Source organism: Jaculus jaculus, chromosome 15 (assembly GCF_020740685.1).
Source record: "Jaculus jaculus isolate mJacJac1 chromosome 15, mJacJac1.mat.Y.cur, whole genome shotgun sequence".
Taxonomy (NCBI): domain Eukaryota; kingdom Metazoa; phylum Chordata; class Mammalia; order Rodentia; family Dipodidae; genus Jaculus; species Jaculus jaculus.
The window spans coordinates 54,796,309-54,816,525 of NC_059116.1; the positions used below are offsets into that span (position 1 = coordinate 54,796,309).

The 20,217-nt window shown below is 39.8% G+C and overlaps 1 pseudogene; it reads left to right on the forward strand.

Moving 5' to 3' along the window:
* Positions 1-7,864: 7,864 nt before the first annotated feature.
* On the forward strand, positions 7,865-19,953 carry LOC105945100 (annotated as a pseudogene).
* The last annotated feature ends 264 nt before the right edge of the window (positions 19,954-20,217 follow it).

The following is a 20,217-nucleotide window of genomic DNA, read 5'->3' on the forward strand; positions in this document are numbered from 1 at the left end:
CCGTGCATCTGGAGTTCATTTGCAGTAGTCGGAGGCCCTTGTGCACCCATTCTCTCTCTCTCCCTCTCTCTTTCTCTCTGCCTCTATCTCTATCTGTCACTCTCAAATAAATAAAAATGAACAAAAAATTTTTAAAAATCTTGTGTCCACATGCATCATAGTGAAATTGCTGGAAATGAAAGACAAAGACAGAAACAGTTGAATCAAGAGACAGAACTTAATTTATTCCTCCTTCCTTCCCAGCTGGCCTGCCTGCCTGCTTGCAGTACTGGCGGATCAGTCTTGGGATCTCATGCATTCTAAGCAAGCATTCAGTTACATACTTGGCCCCAGAATTTACTTGAACAGTATTAATATTAAAACTGATAGGTAACCAAACTAATGGAAGCTTGAAGCCAGTGGGATACCACATGTGTGTGTGCATGCGTGCGTGCATGTGTAGCAGGTTCTCTTGAGCTGACCTTGAACTTGAGCGTCCTGCCTCTACCTTTGAAGTGCTAGGACTATAGACACATGCCACCATGCCTGGTCTATACAGTGCTAGGGACTAAACTTAGGGATTTTCACATGCCTAGCAAGTATTCACCCAACTATGATCCATTAGTAGCCCTAAGCCACAGTTTTAAACTCAGTGAAAATATCCCTTAAGAACTGGGAAGATGGGATGGAATGCTGTGGAACTCTGACTTCCAGACATGACAAGGCTATTGCACCCATGAACTCACACCAGATATAGTTACCTGTATAAAAGTTGCACATGTGGTCACCCAACATTCTGTTATAGATAATGGAGGGGCTTGAGAGGGTACTCCCCTTTCTAATAAGCTAGTGATAGTTAAAGGTTGCTGGGGAGGGGAATTCATTCTTTTCCATGGTATAGCTACTAGTAAGAGATTAGAAAGAGTATATTGCGACTGAGGGGGATAAGAGTACATTGAGACTGATGTAACATGTGGCATATATCAAAATTAATATATTTGGATGGAGATATTAAAAAATAGGACCGACCGAACCAAAGCATTCACTTCCAGGTAGTGGTAGGATAATGGCAGCTATCTAAATTGACATCCTTCCCATTCATGCTCCAAATAAGTAAACAAACCAGTAATAATAATAAAGTGGGGCTGGAGAGATGGCTTATCGGTTAAGCACTTGCCTGTGAAGCCTAAGGACCCCTGTTTGAGGCTCAATTCCCCAGGACCCACGTTAGCCAGATGCACAAGGGGGCGTACACATCTGGAATTCGTCTGCTGTGGCTGGAAGCCCTGGCGCGCCCATTCTCTCTCTCTCTGCCTCTTTGTCTGTCCCTCTGAAATAAATAAATAAATAAAAATAAACCAAAAGAAATAATAAAGTGAAGCCAAATGTATATCATGCTTTTTTCCATAAGTGAAGTTTTAGAACAAAATTGCAACAGGCTCTCTAAAGCTACTGTGAACCATTTTATAGAGAAGAAGAAGGGAAGGCAGGAATCCAAAAAGATTATATAAGAGATACAGAGCAAAAAGCTGAAGGGTGGTGCAAACCCACTCTAGGGGAAGTTACCATAGTGTATTTTGGGGACTTGGACATCTAGATACAAATCTAAGGTGGGGGGGCGCCAGAGAATGACAGCACAGTGATGGGATTCATTGAACCACAGCAACCAAATCTGGAAACAAACTTTGTCCACAAGAGGGCACTAGAAGCACAATTTTGCATCAATGGTATCCAATACTACTTGCCTTGAAAAGTATTCAGCATTATATGAGATGGTAATAAAGTTCTGGAGAATTTTCAGAAGAAATGTGAATTGCTTTTGCTTTTGAATGTCATCTTTGGGTTAATTTTTAATAACACGGAAGTGCAATATTCTCTCAGATCCTCAGTAATTATTTTAGATCAATATAAAGTTCACAGCCAAAATGTTCCATGTCCTCATCCAATATTTAATTGTTTATCAACTATGAATGGCTCAAACTCTAGGTTTAGTGAAAACATAATGATTTGTGGTCATGGAGGTTTTCAACTTCAAAGCTCAAAGCAACAGCATATAAAAAGAAGACAAAGGCATCTAGGTTTTCTAAGCTATTGGGTGACCCTTATCATTGGATATAATTTCCCATTGACCTACTTACTTGCAGACTTTGTTTTCATTTCATCATTTTCATTCCATGCTTCACTTTCTATAGCTTGGATAGTCCTGAAATGCAAAGTTACTGGGACTTACTTTCTCTTTTCTGAGGCAGGGCGAGCCCAGGCTGATGTAGGTCTCATTCAGGTGGCCTCGAACTCATGGCAGTCCTTGTACCTCACTCACTAGTGCTGGGATTAAATTGGTATACTATCACACCTGGCCAAGATTCCTGTCTTATGAAGTATAAGATAAGATTTCATAAGATGCTATAGAAATAAATTTTCCCTTTCCTAATGTTCAAGCTCAAAACTCATCAGGTCCATTCAGTGAAATGCTGAGTACCATAACTTGTTCTATGACTTGCAGTCAAATTTTAAGGCTAGCTTGATTTCAATTTCATAAAGCTCATTCTCTCCAGGGAAGTCTTCAGATGAGGAGGAAAATGTCCAACTTCTGTGTTGTAGCAGCTTCATGTTGCTGGGATGAACTTCTAAACTAGGCATAATTTTTTTTTTCAAATTAGAGAAACAGGATTTATTGAAGCTTATAGATCCAGGGAAGTTCCGTGGTAGGGGAAGAAGCCATAAATTGCCCTCATTTCACAAATCCATGGAGAGAAATAATACCACCAGCACCACAAACATGTATACTCTAGCATTCCAGCTTTCTGTATACCTTAGACTGGAATTCAGATTTACCTACAGTGACACCTCCTCAAGCCAGGTGGCCAGAGATCTAAAGTACAAGTTTGAATAAATTCCTGAATCTATTGGGGGACATCCATTTAAACTATCACATACCACCCCTGGCCCCCAAAACCACCTCACATTGTAAATTATATTCAGAATTTTCTTTTGTATTTTATATTTTTACCAACTTAAGTCCCAAGTCTCATCTGAGATTTAATATTGTCTCTAAGCTATGAGTCTTATAAAATCAAGACAAGTTAATGTATTTTCAATATGTAAAAATACAGAATAAACATTTCCAACTGCTATAAGACATAACAAAAAGACGGAAGCAATGCAAATTCCATAAACATCAAGCAAACATTCAACACCTGCAATTCAAGTCCAGTATCATCTGACTGTCTTTGGCTTTTCTAGTTCTGCCTCTCCAGCTAGACTGAATAGGCAGGGAAAACTTCCACCCTTAGCCAACAGTACTCTATGGTAGCCCTTGCAAAGGCCTTGTATAGCTAACATCCATGGGCCTCTACTGCAAACCACAATCCATCTTCCAACAGCTTCACTGGTCTATCAGGGTCATCACACCTGGCCTCCTGCAGCAGCTCCTTGAACCATGTGCACTCATGACCACTCTACACATTTTTCAGTCTTCTGAAACCAATAACAGGAGTGCAGGTCAAGGCTATATTGTTAATCAGGGATGAAATAAATAAATCAAGCCTTTGAAGAATAGGTTCCTTCCTTTCAGTCAACTACTTTCAAAAGAGTGCATTTCTGTCTTTCAGTCTTTCCTCAGGCATTCTTTCCATTGTTTCAATGTAAAGTAGTTGGGCCATATTCACTCCTTCCAAATAGTAATGTATTTGACATTCACAGCTTCAGTAACCTAAAGTCAGTCTCTGTGCCTGTAAATTTTAAACTTGTTTGAATTTCTAAATCACATTATTTCTCAGTTCCATATCTTTAGCCAAGCACATCAGTCCATCATAAATTAAACCTTGATCAAACTCTCTGAGCATGAGAAGCAGAATGGCATAGCCCAGTTTCAACAAAGTTCTCTTCAGTCTCTCCTTCCCCTTGGAAAGTTCATAGGCCGAGCCTCTAAATACAATTTTTTCTGCATTTAGTATTTTCAAATTCTCACCAGAATAGCCCATGAAACATGGCTTACTGCTCTAGAAGACATCTTCAGTTGCAAGTAGCAATTCCATGCCCATTTCTCCAAAAGACCAAAATCCACATGGTTAGATTCATCACATAACAACAACCCATTCTCTGGTATCAATTTTCTGTCATACCTTCATGTTGCTGGGGTGAACTTCCAAACCATACACAGTTTAGTGGAAGAACAGGATTTATTGAAGCTTACAGATCCAGGAGAAGTTCCATAATGGCAGGAAAAGCTAGCCCCCTTTCACAGATGTCCACATAGAAAGACCATCACCAACACCACGAGCAAGCACACTCCAGGAATCCAGCAGAACTCAGAGAGTTCTCTGCATACCTTAGGCTGGAATTCAGATCTGCCCCCAGTAACACCTTAGGGTTGGACCACAAGATCCACCCACAGTGACACCTCATCCAGCCAGGCAGCTACAGATCTAAAGCATAAGCTTTAATAAACTCCTGAATCTATTGGGAGGCATCCATTTAAATTACTATGTTCCTTTTTCTGTTCTGTGCCACTCTTTCCTCTTTCAATATAACTTACTACTTTTGACAGCTTCATTCCTGAATCCTGTAATTCCAGGGTTTTGGGAGAGGATTAAGAGAAGTGAGCCTGAAGGGAATTCTTTACTCAATGATTGTGATGCCTGATAATGATGACATGGGGACACTAGCTTTTACCATTGTTTGAAGCTAGCTTGTTGTCAGGGAATGATGTGTATTCTTGGGAGGCCTTCTATCTAAAGTTGTCAAACTGGGCACTATTTCCATGCATGGGTATTTCTGGCTTTTGCTGCTGCACTCCAATTTCTCTTGTAAATCCAGCTCAAGGCAGTCCAATTGCAAAGCTTTTTCTTATCCCTTGGACTCTGTTCCTCCCTTCATCTTTAACAATTCTGACCTTCTTGAACTACTTGTTGTGTGGTGTGTATGTACCTATGTGCAGATGTCAGAGGAAGTTGTGTGTCTCCTGTATTACTCCATGATATTTCCTCAAGACCTTTGAACAGGAATTTATATCTGCCCCCAGTGACATGGCCCCTGTAGCAAGAGTCAGCCTGCTAGAAGCTAAAGCTGCAAACTCAGTTTTCAATAAAAAAAAAAATACCTGAGTCTATGGGGCCATACATTAAAACTACCACATTCTCCTCCTGGGCCCCAATAACTCATAATCTACTCACATTCAAAGTACATTCAGTCCAATTTCAAAGGTCCCCATAAATTTTACCAACTTTAAGACTATTCCCAAGTCCAAAGTGTCATTTGAATTCAAGACTCTCTTAACTGAGTCCTGTAAAATCAAAGATTATATACTTTCAGCATATAATGTTACAGAATAAACATTTCATTGCAATATGATATACTGAGAGACTAGACCAATGTAAAATCAACCATCAGGTAGACATCAGACATCTGCAGTTCAAGTCTGACATCCATAATGAGTGATGACAGTCTCTGGATTTTCAATTTCCATCCCTCCAGCTAAGCTGAATATCCAGGGGATAACTTCCATCCTGAACCAACAGTACTGCATGGTAGCCTTTGCACAGTCCAGGTATATCCAAAACAACATTGGGTCTCAACTACAAACCATAGTCTATCTTTAGCTCTATACACTGGCATTTTTTGGCCTTTAAAACAAGAATATCCTATTTCTCATGCCTTATCTCAGCAGAGATTCCTATTTAACTTCAGACTATAGCCTCACTGACCACACCTTGTTCACATTCCATATCTTACGGACTCCTGGAACCATGTACCCATCATGACCCACTTCTGTGCACTTTTCATTCTTCTAAAACAAATAACAGATGTGTTGTGACACAGCCACTTTGTTAAGTCAGGGAAGAAGTAAGTAGTGACCCAAAAGAGCAGGTTTCTTCCTTTAAGTCATTTCATTTCATGAGAGTTTGCATTACTATAATTCAATCATTCCTGGGTAAAATTGACCTCAGACATGTTTCCCGTTGTTTTAATGTAAAGCAGTTGGCCCATCCTTGGTATATTGATGATACGGTATATGCCCTGCATGGTATATTGATGATAGTGGAGTAATAAAATGGTGTTGGTGTTTATTTCTTGTTTTGTTATTAAGTAGGTTTTGTTTTAAAAACTGCGGTGCACCTATGTTTGGTGCATATAGATTTATAATTTTGATGTCCTCTTGGTGGATCATTCTCTTGATGAGTAAGAAGTGGCCTTCTTTGTTCTTTTTGATTACTTTCAGTTTGAAGTCTGTTTTATCAGATATTAGTATAGCTATACCCACTTGTTTCTTATTTCCATTTTCTTGGGATGTCATTTTCCATCCTTTCTCTACTGTCTTTAAGAAACCAACCTCACCACTAAGTACAGGCACTGCCTTTCTGTGGGGCCTTGGGACTTTAGCACTTGTCCCTGCTCCCCTACTATACCCAGCTGAGCAGGTTGCAGAGGACTTACTGATACCCTTGTAGTCAAGTAATTCTCTGTAACTACGTATTAAATGTATTGCATAAATTGTGTTTTGATATAACATAATGATCAATTTGGGATAAGTGACACAAAGGACCTTGGAATTCAACAACAATGAGCTATGAAGCATCTAAAATTGTCTAACCATGTACCTTCCATAAGATTTGAATTGTAAGTCATATTAAGTTTAAGAACTAGAATGATAGTAAGGTATTTGAAAATAAATCCTCTATGTGAGAAGCTCTTTCAACTAGTTTCAAAGATGCACTTAAATCATATTATTCAGTATCACTATCATAGTTACAAGAAAATCAGTGAATTAGGCTGAATCAAGGCAGGTTTCACATTGCAACCCTTTAACTCTTTCATGTTGTATTTATGTTTGTTGTATTCATAAGAGTGACAAAGTTTGAGCTGTATTCCATGTAAATGGTTTTATATGAAGTTTTGATGAACTTGTGATTAATAACTAAATATGACTCTTCATTAGATGAAGCACTCTGAACTGGTATGTATGGAATGCCCACAAAGGTTAATTGCTTCAACCTTGTTATCATATATTAAGATCCACATTTGTTTTCTGAGCTAGAATAGATGTAAGCTGTTCAAAAGGAAGCCTTCATGTGGGAAGACCTTTCCAGTGTTTTCCAAGTTAAACTCAATTCCAATTGTTGTTCAAGATGAATAACCTGGTTAGAAAGAACTGAGTATATTATGGCAAACAGAGATAAGTTCAACCATGTGACCTCTTAAAGTATTTAGTGTTGTATTCAAGTTGTCTTTCATGATCTTTATATGAGTGACAATGTATTAAATACAATTCATGTATGGTATTTTGTGTAAACATTATCAAGTTGGTACAAATATGTTCATAAAAGTTTATTTTTTCCAACTTCATTGTTAGGAATTTAAGTTCATGTTTGTGAACTAAATTGACAGAAGAAGTTTGAAAAGAAATCCTTAAGATGTGAATAACTTCCATTTAATTCTGGTTGTTGTTTGGGATAAACAACCCAGTTAGAATGAAAATATATTTTGCCAATTGAGATAATTTTCACAACATTACATCTTAAGTATTTAATGTTGTGTTTAAGTTCTATTTCAAAATCATGGTGTAGAGTGATAAATATTGAAAAGTATCTTATGTAAATTGTTTCAGGTAAAGTTTATGATCAACTTGGGAAAAATAATGGAATATAACTTTTAGTTCAATGAACCCCAGGTCTCACACTTCAGCCCTAGTCTCCACTGCCTGTTCTGTGCCTTTTATTCCTTCAAGTCCTATAGTGCCAGAGCTGGGGCCCATACTTCTTTTACCCCACTTCAGCAGCCAGCCACTAGGAGGCCCTTACCCATGCCTCTGGCCCCTGAGGTTCCCCACGCCACCAGCCTCTGCAGATTTTCCAGCTTCTGCTCCCTTTTCTTATAATAGCAAACTATGCCACTAGCTGCCTTCACATACCCATGCAACTATACCAGCCATCTCCTCAGACCACCTTTAGACCTGGTTCCTGAGTCCCAGAGACCCACCCACCTCCACACCCCCTTTACTTTTCCACCATCAGGATCTACTTACCAGCAGCACCCCAGACAGGGAGCACAGAAATATCTGGCAACTATACAACAAAAGGTACCAGTGTATCCTCAACCATCTACTCAGCTGGGGTACAGTGTGGGAGCAGGAGCAGGTATTACTGCTGTTCCCCACAAGCAAGGAAGTGCTGAGATAATGGGCTGAAGAGATTCTGGACCTCCAACCACAGCTCTTGTATCAGCCACCAACCCAGAGTTGCTGGTATACTTGCAACCACCACACCCTTTGCATCTGTGGATACAATGCCATCCCATTCCAAGCTGGTTCAGACCCAAAACAGAACACCCATTGAAGATCCAACAAGGGCAAATGCATGCTTCCTCCTTGAAAATGAAAAAAAAAAAAAAAAAAAAATTTACCCCAGACCAAAGCACAAAAAAAAGCAAAACAACAAAGATCCTCCTCACCAAGATTGCCTAACCCTACAATGGAAGTATCCAGTGATAACATAGAGAAGACAACAGAAATAGAACCCCAAAATTTAAACACAGTAAGCTACATGACCCTTATTACATGAATCACTGAACCAGGCATACCATAAAAATACTAATAATTACATAAATGATATGTACACAGCTTTCATTACTAGGCTTAACATAATGGAAGAAATCCAGAGAGACTGCAAAAGAGGAATAAATGAATTGAAGGTGAATGAACAAATAGAGGATCTCAACAGCCAGCTGATTAAGCTTAATGAAGACATGATCAAATGCAAGAATGAATTCCAGGAAGCAGCAAGAAAAACTTCAACCTGAAATTGGAACTCACAGAAGAAATGTACATGATGTAGAAAAACACAATAGAAAACATTTTTGTGTTCTACTTTATTTTTCAAATAAAGCTTTTAAAAGTCTCTCCTGAAGCCCTCAAAAATAGTCAGTCATGTGGAAGACAAAGCCTCTGATCTGGAAGACAAGAAGGAAATTGGGAGCCTAAAAATTTGGTAAGTTCAAAATATGAACCAAATATGGAGGAATTATGGAACACCCTAAAATGACCAACTATCCAAATCATGGATATACCAGAAGGGGGATAAGTCTAGGCCAAAGGCATAGAGAATATAGTCAACAAAATGATTGAAGGAATAATTTCCAAACTTGCAAGAGAAACATATCCACATACAAGAGGCTCACAGAACAGCCAACACATAGGGCCAAAGAAGAAACTCTAATATATATAATAGTGAAAAAACTCTCAACAATGAAAACAAGACAGAGTACTAAAAAGCAGCAAAAGAGAAACAACTCATTTCATTCAAAGGCAATCTCCTTAGTTTTCTCAGAATTTTTTTTATTTGAGAGAGAGAGAGAGAGACAGAGAGAATGGGTACACCAGGGCCTTCAGCTACTGCAAATGGACTCCAGACATGTGTGCCCCCTTGTGGTTGTGTCTGCTAACATGGGTCCTGGGGAATTGAACGTGGGTCCTTTGGCTTTTTAGGCAAATGCCTTAACCACTAAGCCATCCCCCAGCCCAGTTTCCTCAGATTTTTAATGGAGACTGAAAGTCAGGAGAGTTTGGAATGGAATGCTTCAAAGTTTAAACACTGGCTTCCAATCCAAACTACTTTACCCAGTGAATGTATCCATCATAATGGATGATGAAAGGCAAACCTTCCATGACAAAAGCCAGCCTTATTATATGAACACAAAGCCAAATCTACAGAGAATACTTCAGGAAATAGTCCACGCAGAAGAGTCAAACAACTGACCTCAAGAGCCTACAAGAGCATGAGCATGATAACCAAACTTCAGCAGGCATGGAAATGCACAAAGCCCCAAACCTCATAAACCCTCCAGCATGGCAGGGATTAAATCAAACCTCACAGTTATAACCTTCAATATTAATGGACTTAACTCACAAATTTAAAAAGGCTCAAATTAACAGGGCAGAACAGACTATGGACCCTTCCATCTGCTACTTTAAATAAACACACCTCAACATTAAAGATAGATACCTCAGTGAAAGGATGGAAGATGATTTTCTGAGCAGATGGAATACCATATTAGCATTCTATATTTTATAGTATTATTAGTATCTGACAAAATAGACTCCAAACCAAAAGTAATTATAGGACAAAAGACACCATTTTTTACTCATCAGAGATCCAACAAGAGGACATGACAATCAAAAATTTATATGCACTGTACAGAATAAGTAAAATTTATATGCACTGTACCAGGAATAAGTTTCAATTCCATCGTAGTAGAGGATTTCAATACCCCCATTACCATCATTAGATTATCCAAGCAGCAAATCAATAAGGAAATAATAGATCTTAACAACATCATAGATCAACTAGACATAACAGACATCTTACTAAGGGAAAACTTATAGCACTAAATGCCTTTATAACAAAGACAGAGTGAGCTCAAATTAATAAAATGTTCACATAAAGGCATTGGGAAATAAGAACAATCAAACCCTATGAGTTCCAGCCAGAAAGAAATGATGAAAATTGAGGCAGAAATGAATGAATTGAAAACTAAGTAAACAATTAAGAAAATTGATGAAGCCAGGCGTGGTGGCACCTGCCTTTATTCCCAGCACTCAGGAGGCAGAGGTAGGAGGATCGCTGTGAGTTCAAGTCCACCCTGAGACTCCATAGTGAATTCCAGGTCAGCCGGGGCTAAAGTGAGACCCTACCTCAAAAAACCAAAAAAAAAAAAAAGAAAAAAGAAAGAAAGAAAATTGATGAAACTAAGAGGGTTCTTTAAAAATAAGATTGAGGGCTGGAGAATGGCTTAGCGGTTAACCGCTTGCCTGTGAAGCCTAAGGACCCCGGTTCGAGGCTTGGCTCCCCAGGTCCCACGTTAGCCAGATGCACAAGGGGGCACACGCATCTGGAGTTCGTTTGCAGAGGCTGGAAGCCCTGGTGCGCCCATTCTCTCTCTCTCTCTCTCTGTATCTATCTATCTATCTATCTATCTATCTGTCTTTCTGTGTGTCGCTCTCAAATAAATAAATAAATTAATTAATTAAAAAAAATAAGATTGATAAATCCCTAGCCAATTTGATCAAACGAAAAATTTTTTAATCTCAATGAAATTAGAAAAGGGAGAAGTCACAACTGACATCAATGCAATTGGAAGAATCAAGGCATATTTCCAAAACCTATACACCACAAAATTGGACTACCTGGAAGAAATGTATTAATTTCTAGACACACATCATATACAAAATTAAATTCAGAACCGATAACAAATCTATTATATTCATAAAGATTAAAAACATAATCAATATAACCCCCAATAGATGTATGGAGGGATTATCTGGTAAGAAAGGCCTTGGTTATAAAATGTTTGGCTTTGGCTTGCAACTCCTAGTGCCAGAAATTAGTTACAATTCATGTTGAACTATTGATCTGAGATGCCTATGACATCCTAAGATAAGGCTTCTGTCAAAGCACCCACCTAAGGTAAAATGTAAGACCCAATGTAGAACATCAAGAGATTCAGCTGAATCTGAAAGGAAACCAGTTTCCAGATGGTTAGCCAATATAGTGCTGAAACTGTTACATGAGCCACTGGGTGAAAATGACTAACAATGTGAGCAAGTGCAGTCTTACATGAAAAAAAAAAAAAAAAAAGCCTAACAAGATGTATGCACCTGTACAATAGTGCCACATAGCCTAGGTGTGTAACCAATGGCTCTTTAATTGGCTATTAGGTCCATTCAATGGAAACTGGAACTAGGAACCAAGTCAGAATCTGGAGACCTTGATAATGGACTCTAGTGAGAAGTTCTCACTAGTCTTCATCCAAAAATGAGACTATGTAATAGACAGCCTCAGGTCACTGAGATGAACTTCCAGAACAGGCACAGTTATGGAGGAAGGGCTATTTATTGAAGCTCACAGATGCAGAGAAAGTTCCATGATGGCAGAGGAAGCTGGCCTGCTTTCATAAGTCTAAGCAGAGAGAGAAGCCCCAGGAAAACAAAAACAATACAAAACAAAAACACCCAAAAGCCACACCACACACAAGCACACTTTGGAATTCCACATCCACCATCACACTTTAGAGCTGGATCCTAAGATTCACCCAGTGACATCTCCAGCCAGGTAGCTGGAAATCCAAGAAGTTTTAATTAACTCCTGAGTCTACTGGGGGACATCTATTCAAACTACCACAGACTACACTCATCAAAATCTCTCTAATGATGCTTATCCCATATAACTTAACCTTATCTCACTTTCCACTGGAGAATCTGTTTTTCAGAAATCAATGAGAACAAAGGACAACCAGAATCTATCAACAAGACAAGACTAGCTTACTCCCTGGCAGCATATGAAACCACTTGCACAAACAGCCAAGGTGAAACCACAGAGGAACTGGCAGGATGTGCTGCATCCACAATGCCTGACAACCTGGGCCTGGGTGATGGAGACAGACCCGGAGAATACTCAAAATGCAACAAAGCAGAAATCTAGAAGCTGCTAAGAACTCAACTTTAAAGTAGAATTCAAGGACACCTACCAAGCTTCAGGAAATTTTGCAGAAGAGGGGAGGAAAGATTATAAAAGCCACAGGATGGGAGGGAATATCCAGAGACATAGCCCTCCCCACAATAACAGATCACTGCTCTCATCACTCCATGGTGAATACCAACAATCCCACCAAGGAGGGCCCTCAGTGGAGTGGGAGCATGGAGGAGGAAAATGATGGTACCAATATATTATGTGTCCACACAAAGTTTCTAATTAATTAAAAATGCTTTAACATACAAAAAATAAAATAAAATGTAATCAAAAACCTCCCCCAAAGGAAAAGTTCAGGACCTGAAGGATTCTCAGATGAATTCTACCAAATCTTTATCAAAGCACTGAAACAACTTCTTCCTAAGCCTTTTCACTAATCAGAGAACAGAGAATGTTCCCCAACTCCTATGAAGCTAGCATTACCCTAATAACAAAACCAGAGATACAACAAGAATTAAAAACTATAGACCTATGTCCCAAATTATCTTAGATGCAAAAATCCTCACAAACCAAATTCAACAACACATCAAAAACATAAGCCACCTCAACCAAGCAGACTTCACCCCAGGGATGCAGGGATGGTTCAACATACAGAAATCAATTAAAGTAATTTACCACATAAATAATTTAAGCAGAAGAAACACATGATCATTTCAATAGATGCAGTGAAGGCCTTTGACAAAATAACAACACTTCATAATTAAAACAATGCAGAGAATTTTGTTAAACATCCTTCATTTTGTTCATGTACTCTTTTTGACCTCAAGTTCAAGGAATAACCAAGATATTTCCCTGTAACTGAGCCAACCACTAAGAAGTCAAATCCCCTCTCAGAATACCCTCCAAGCTTGCCAACATCCTGGAACCAAAACAACTAATTTCTTTTTTTTTTTAATTTTTTTTGTTTATTTTTATTTATTTGAGAGCGACAGAAAGAGAGAGAGAAAGAGGCATATATATAGAGAGAGAATGGGCACGCCAGGGCCTCCAGCCACTGCAAACGAACTCCAGATGCGTGCACCCCCTTGTGCATCTGGCTACCGTGGGTCCTGGAGAATCGAGCCTCGAACCGGGGTCCTTAAGCTTCACAGGCAAGCGCTTAACCGCTAAGCCGTCTCTCCAGCCCCCAAAACAACTAATTTCTTAGCTACAGTTACAAACTATCTCTTCACCTGGATCCCACCAATCCTGTTAAAGGTCACCCCAACTCCTCCCTGAAACTGGCTTTGTTAACCTAGCACTTGGTTGTGGTTTTTCCTTTGAAAGGCTTGTGAGCCACCCTTTGGGTCACAGTTGAACTCCCAAGTCTGGCTGCATCCCTGATCAATCAGCTTTGTTTTGCCTTGGCTTTAATAAACTTCTTTGGTTTTCATTGAAAAATAATAGTAAAACAATGGAGAGAATAGGCATGGAAGGTTTATATCTCAACTTATAAGGCTATATGTAAAGCACCCAGAGCCCAAATCATACTTAGTAGGGAAAGTCTCAAAGATTTCCCATTGAGATTGAGAACAAGACAGAGGTACCCACTCTCACTGCTGCTCTTCAACATAGTGCTATAAGACTTAGCCGTAGCAGTAAGATGAGAGAAATATATAAAAGGATATATATGGGATAGGAAGAAGTCAAGCCCTATTTGCAGATGACATGATTCTATACATAAGTGACCCAGAAGACTCCACTATAAGACATCTAAGGGTGATACATTCTTTCAGCAAAGTGGCAGGAGACAATATCAACACACAAAAATCAGTAGCTGTCTTATATGTCCATTGTTTGATGTAATGTTTGTTTGGGTAATGAAGATGTGGTACATATGCACAATGGAATTCTACTCAGCAGTAAGGAAAAATGATATAATGAAATTTTAGGAAAATGGATGGGCTTGGAACAGATCATACTAAGTGAACTCACACAAACACAGAAAGGTAAACATTGCATGCTCTCCCGCATCTGTGGTTTCTAAACTGGAATAACTTGAGTTGCAGGCATCCCTGACAGAAAACTTGAGGGACAGATAAAAGGGATGGAAAGTGGCTGGAAAGATTACTTAGCAGTCAAGGAGCTTGCCTGTGAAGCCCAAGTACCCAGGATTGATTCCCCAGTATCCACGTAAGCCAGATGCACATGGTGGTTCATGCATCTTGGAGTTTGTTTGTAGTGGCCAGAGGCCCTGGCATGCCCATTCTCTCCCTCTGTCCCTTCTTGCTCTCTCTCTCTCCCTCCCTCCCTTTCAAATAATTCCAAATATGCACTCAATTATGATTGTTGTTCAAAATCGCTATCACAGTTAGAAGGAACTCAATATATTAGGCAGAATCGAGGTAAATTTCACATTATGACCCATTAAGGCTTAGATGGAACTGAATATACTAGGCAGAATCAAGGTAACTTTCACATTGTGACCTGTTAAGGTTTTTTTAATATACTTTTTTAAATTAATTTATTTATTAGAAAGAGAGAGGCAGGGAGAGTGAGAGAATGGGTGCACCAGGGCCTCCAACCACTGCAAATGAACTTCAGATGCATGTGCCACCTTGTGCATCTGGCTAATGTGGGTCCTGGGGAATCGAACCTTGGTCCTTTGGCTTTGCAGGCAAGCACTGTAACCACTAAGCAATCTCCCCAGACCCCTGTTAAGTTTTTAATGTTGCATTCAAGTTCGTTTTCACAATCTTCATAAGAGCAACAAAGCATGAAATGTATTCCATGAGAATGGCTTCATGTAAACTTTATGATTAAATTGTGATGAATAAATGAATACAACTTTTCGTTTAATGAATCACTCTGAGCTGGTACATATATAATGTCCTCAAAGGTTCCTTGCTTCAACTTTGTTATTATGATTTATGTTTACATTCATTTTGTGAACTTAAATGGATGTAAGCAGTTTGAAAACAAATGTTCATTTGCAAAGATCTTTCTGGTACTTTCAGTGTTGCATTCAATTCTGATTGTTGTTCAGCATGTATAATGCTGAGTCAAGATAAGTTTAGACCTCTTAAGTATTTAATGTATTAAAGTTCTGTTTCACGATCTTTATAGGTGTGAAAATAATATGAAATGTATTTCATGGATAGTGTTTTGTGTAAACATTATGATCAAGTTGGGAGGAATTATTGAATACAACTTCTAGGTGAAGGAAATACTCTGAGCTAGTATATATAGTCTCAATGGTTTATTATTGCAACTTTGTTCTTAGGAATTTAAGTTCACATTGGCTATGTGACTAGAATAGATGTTAAGTTTGAAAATTCCTTCATGTTCAAATATCCTTCCAGTACTTTCAAAGATGCACTCAGATATGATTGTTGTTCACTATCACTATTACAGTTACAAGAAACTCACTGTATTAGGTCGAATTGAGGTAAGTTTCACATTGTGACCAGTCAATTTTTTAATGTATTGTTGCATTTGTTTCACAATTTTCATAAGAGTGACAAAGATTGAAATATAGCCGGGCATGGTGGCGCATGCCTTTAATCCCACTCGGGAGGCAGAGGTAGGAGGATTGCCGTGAGTTCTAGGCCACCCTGAGACTTCATAGTGAATTCCAGGTCAGCCTGGATTATAGTGAGACCCTACCTCGAAAAATCAAAAAAAAAAATAAATAAATAAAGATTGAAATATATTCCATGTAAATGACTTAGTAAACTTCATTAGCAAATTCTGATGAATATTTGAATACTTTTCTCTCAATGAAGCACTCTGAGCTAGTACATATGTAATGTCCTCAAAGGTTTATTGTTTCAACTTTATGAATTTAAGTTCACATTTGTTTTGTGAACTAGAATGGATATAAGAAGCTTGAAAAGTAACCGCTTATGTGTGAATATCTTTTCATTACTTTCAAATTTGAACTTGATTCTGATTGTTGCTTAGGATGAATTATCCAGTTAAACTGAAGTCAATGTATTATGCCAAATCAAGGTAAGTTTCACAAAGTTACTCCTTAAGTATATAATGTTGTATTCAAGTTCTGTATCAATATCTTTGAGCAACAAATAATGAAATGTATTTCATGTAAAGTGTTTCATGTACACTTTATGATCAAGTTGGGAAGAATAACTGAATACAACTTCTAGTTCAATGAAGCACTCTTGAGTTAGTACATATGTAAAGTCCTCAATATTTTATCATTGCAGCTTCATTGTTATAGGTACTACAGTTCACCTAAGGTTTCAGAACAAAAAATGAATGTAAGCAATTTTTAAAGAATACCTATATTACAATTGAAATTTAATCAACTTTAAAAAAATATTTTGCTTTTATTTATTTAACAGACAAAGAGAGAGGGAGGGAGGGAAGGAGAGGGAAAGAGAGAGAGAATGGATGTTCAAGGGCCTCCAGCCACTACAAACAAACTCCAGATATGTGTGCCCCTTGTGCATCTGGCTAATCTGGGTCCTGGGGAATCAAACCTGGGTCCTTTGGCTTTGCAGGCAAGTGCCTTAAGTGCTAACCCATCCCTCTAACCCTCAAAATTTAATCAGCCTCGACAGTGGTGATCAATGCAAATTTTATTCATTATTTATGTTTTAAATTTTTATATGAGAAAGAGAAAGGGAAAGAGAATGGGTGCACTAGGGCCACTAAAAATGAACTCTAGCCTATAAGCTACCTTAGGCATCTGGCTTTATATGAGTACTGGGGAATCAAACTCAGGTCCTTAGGATTTATAGACAAGTATTGTAACTAGTAACCCACTCTCCAGTCACATATTGTTTATTGACTAGAGTGGTTGCAATGCTCCATAAGTAGTTCACTAAGTTATATAATGTGCTAAATGCAGAATAGAGTTTGTCAATACACACATAATGTCTAACAGTCCTTTAGTTCTGTCCACCACAAGGAGTTAGTTTGTAAGTTAGTTTCATTTTGTGTCAGTGTCCCAAGTTACATAATACACTGATCACAGAATAGCATTTTGGATTATATAAAGGAGGTTAGATGACTTTATGGGAAAGTCATTTCTATGGACTAAGATTCAGGAAAAAGTGTACAAAACCAAATGCATTATTCATGTAAGGGTGACTTACCACCTTTAGAAGACATATTGTACTTTGATATAGGAAGAAGAAAGAGCTAGTTTGCAAGTAACTTCCATCTCAGGGTTACTTCTCCTAGTATACTTACATAGAAATTGCCCTTCATACTCAGTATGAAGCAAAGATGTGTTCATTGGAAATGCTCATTTAACACAACTGAGGAAATGTATTTAAAAGTACAAGTTTCAAGGTTCGTGGCTCATACAACTAGAGTGTGTGGGTCCATCGAAGGTTCCGCTTAGGTCCGCGGCATGAAAGCCGTCTGAGCTGGGACAGTGAGCAGAAAGAATTCATCCCTGGAACAGAGTGGTGGCTGCAGTAACAGAGAACCAATCCAGAGATGCACTGACGCCCACAGGGAGCTGGAGCTTGCTATTGACGGAGTGCTCCATACTGATAAGCAAATTTCACTTGCAAGAGGTGAAAGCTCAGATTCACAGTTGCATAAATCGTCACCTGGAATGTCTCCAAAGCCGTGAGGTGTGGCTATATGAGCAGGTAGATCTCATCTACCAGCTCAAAGAGGAGATGATCCAGCAGCAGGCTCAGCAGCTCTACTGGTTATTGGGCCAATTCAGTTGTCTCATGCATCAACTGTGCACCCAGAGCAAAGACCTCGCCAATCAGATTTCTGTTGGCCTGGAGAGATTAGGCAGTTTGACCCTTAAGCCTGCAGATTCAACTGTTCTCCTCTATTTATTTATTTATTTATTTATTTATTTATTTATTTATTTATTTATTTATTTGAGGGTGACAGACACAGAGAGAAAGACAGAGGGAGAGAGAGAGAATGGGCACGCCAGGGCTTGCAGCCTCTGCAAACGAACTCCTGATGCGTGCGCCCCCTTGTGCATCTGGCTAATGTGGGACCTGGGGAACCAAGCCTCGAACCGGGGTCCTTAGGCTTCACAGGCAAGCGCTTAACTGCTAAGCCATCTCTCCAGCCCTGTTCTCCTCTTTTGAAGCCCACATGTTTGCTCTGCCCCAGACTATCACCACATTTGGCTCCCTCGAGACCACTGAAGTGCCGGAGCACCTGATGGCTCATGCTAGATCATCAACTTTTGGCCCATTCCTAGAGAAAAGAGGTTATATCCCAGTGCCAGAGCAGAAGTCAGCATGCAGAGGCACAGCTGTTCCTCTCAGTGAATGGCTTCTTGGAAGCAAACCTGCCACTGGGCATCAGTCTCCGTATGTACCCAACACCAACCCCCAGGATTGGCTCACCCCAAAGCAGACCTCCCAGAGTAGTCAGACTCCTGCCAGAGCCTGTAGTTTCTTCAGTAATGTCTAGGGCAACTTAAAGGGCTTAGAAAACTGGCTCCTTATAAGTCAGCAAAAAGAATTTCCTGGAGAATCAAATTCCTCAGAGTGTAACAGAAGTTCTACCACCAGTACTTTCTCCAGTGAAGCTGAAAAGGCAGAAGACATGGAGCTCCTGGATCAAGATGAGCTGTGCCTGTTGGACTGGCTGGTGATGCCTAAGGATCCCCACAAAGTGGAAAAGCCTGAGAATGGTGACCCTGAAGCCAGTGAGAAGTGGAAACTCCTATTTCAGGTGTTCAAGGAGCCCTACAGTGTGAGTGAGTGGCTTGTTAAGTCCGACTCCTGTACCAACTATCGGGGTAACCAGCTCAAGGGTGTGGAGATTGAAAACCTGGGCAATCTGAAGTGTCTGAATGACACTTGGAGGCCAAGAAACCACTCTCCCTCCCGAGCATGGCCTCTGAGGACTGGCTTGTCCAGAACCATCAGGACCCATGTAAAGTCGAGGAAGTCTGCAAAGCCAACGAGCCCTGCACAAGCTTTGCAGAGTGTGTGTGTGACAAGAACTGTGAGAAGGAAGCTCTGTGCAGATGGCTTCTGAGGAAAGAAGGAAAGGATAAGAACAGCAGCCCAAATCTGAGCCCAAGAGACACAGAGAGTCCCTGGCTAAGTGGCTGCAGCCTGACAGGAGACAGCTCACAGACCCAACTAAGGCCCCAAAGGCAGTGGCTCCTGCTGGAGTCTCTGACTCCTTCCAAGTTATGCAGAACAGTTCCTTGTCACAGTGGCTCATCAGGTCCTTCTGCAAAGGAAGCTCCAAGGAAGTGCTTGGTGCTGAGGACAGAGCTGGCAAAGACAAGCCCAAGAGCCCTATGACCGTTTCCTGGTGCCCCTTCAACACTGCCGACTGGGTCCTGCCAGGAAAGAAGATGGGAAACCTCAGCCAGTTCTGCCCTGGAGAGGACAAGTGGCTACCTTGGAAGAAGGCCCAGGAAGTATTTCTTAATTCACCCGTAAAAGAAGATCATAGCTTTCCCCTAGACTCTTACGGCCTCCCAGCAGTTTGTGATCTCTTTGCCTGTATGCAGCTTCAAGTTGATGAAGACAAGTGGTTATATCAAACTCCTCTACAGATGTGAAGATAAGGACCATTGGACCCGGCAGCCTTTTCAGATGATCATATGCATCCTTGAGCTGAGCAACCGCAACCTGCCACATCATTGTGTATTCTGGGTCTGATTAATGGGCTGTGTTCCTGTCCTGCCTCACTGTGAACTAGAAGAAAAATCACCAACTTATGAGTTATTTTGTAAGAGGCTTTTGACACTAAGGTGATTTATTTCCTTCTTACGGAAGTACTGAATTCATTATCCTCATATTAGAAATAGCATCTTGATGCATAG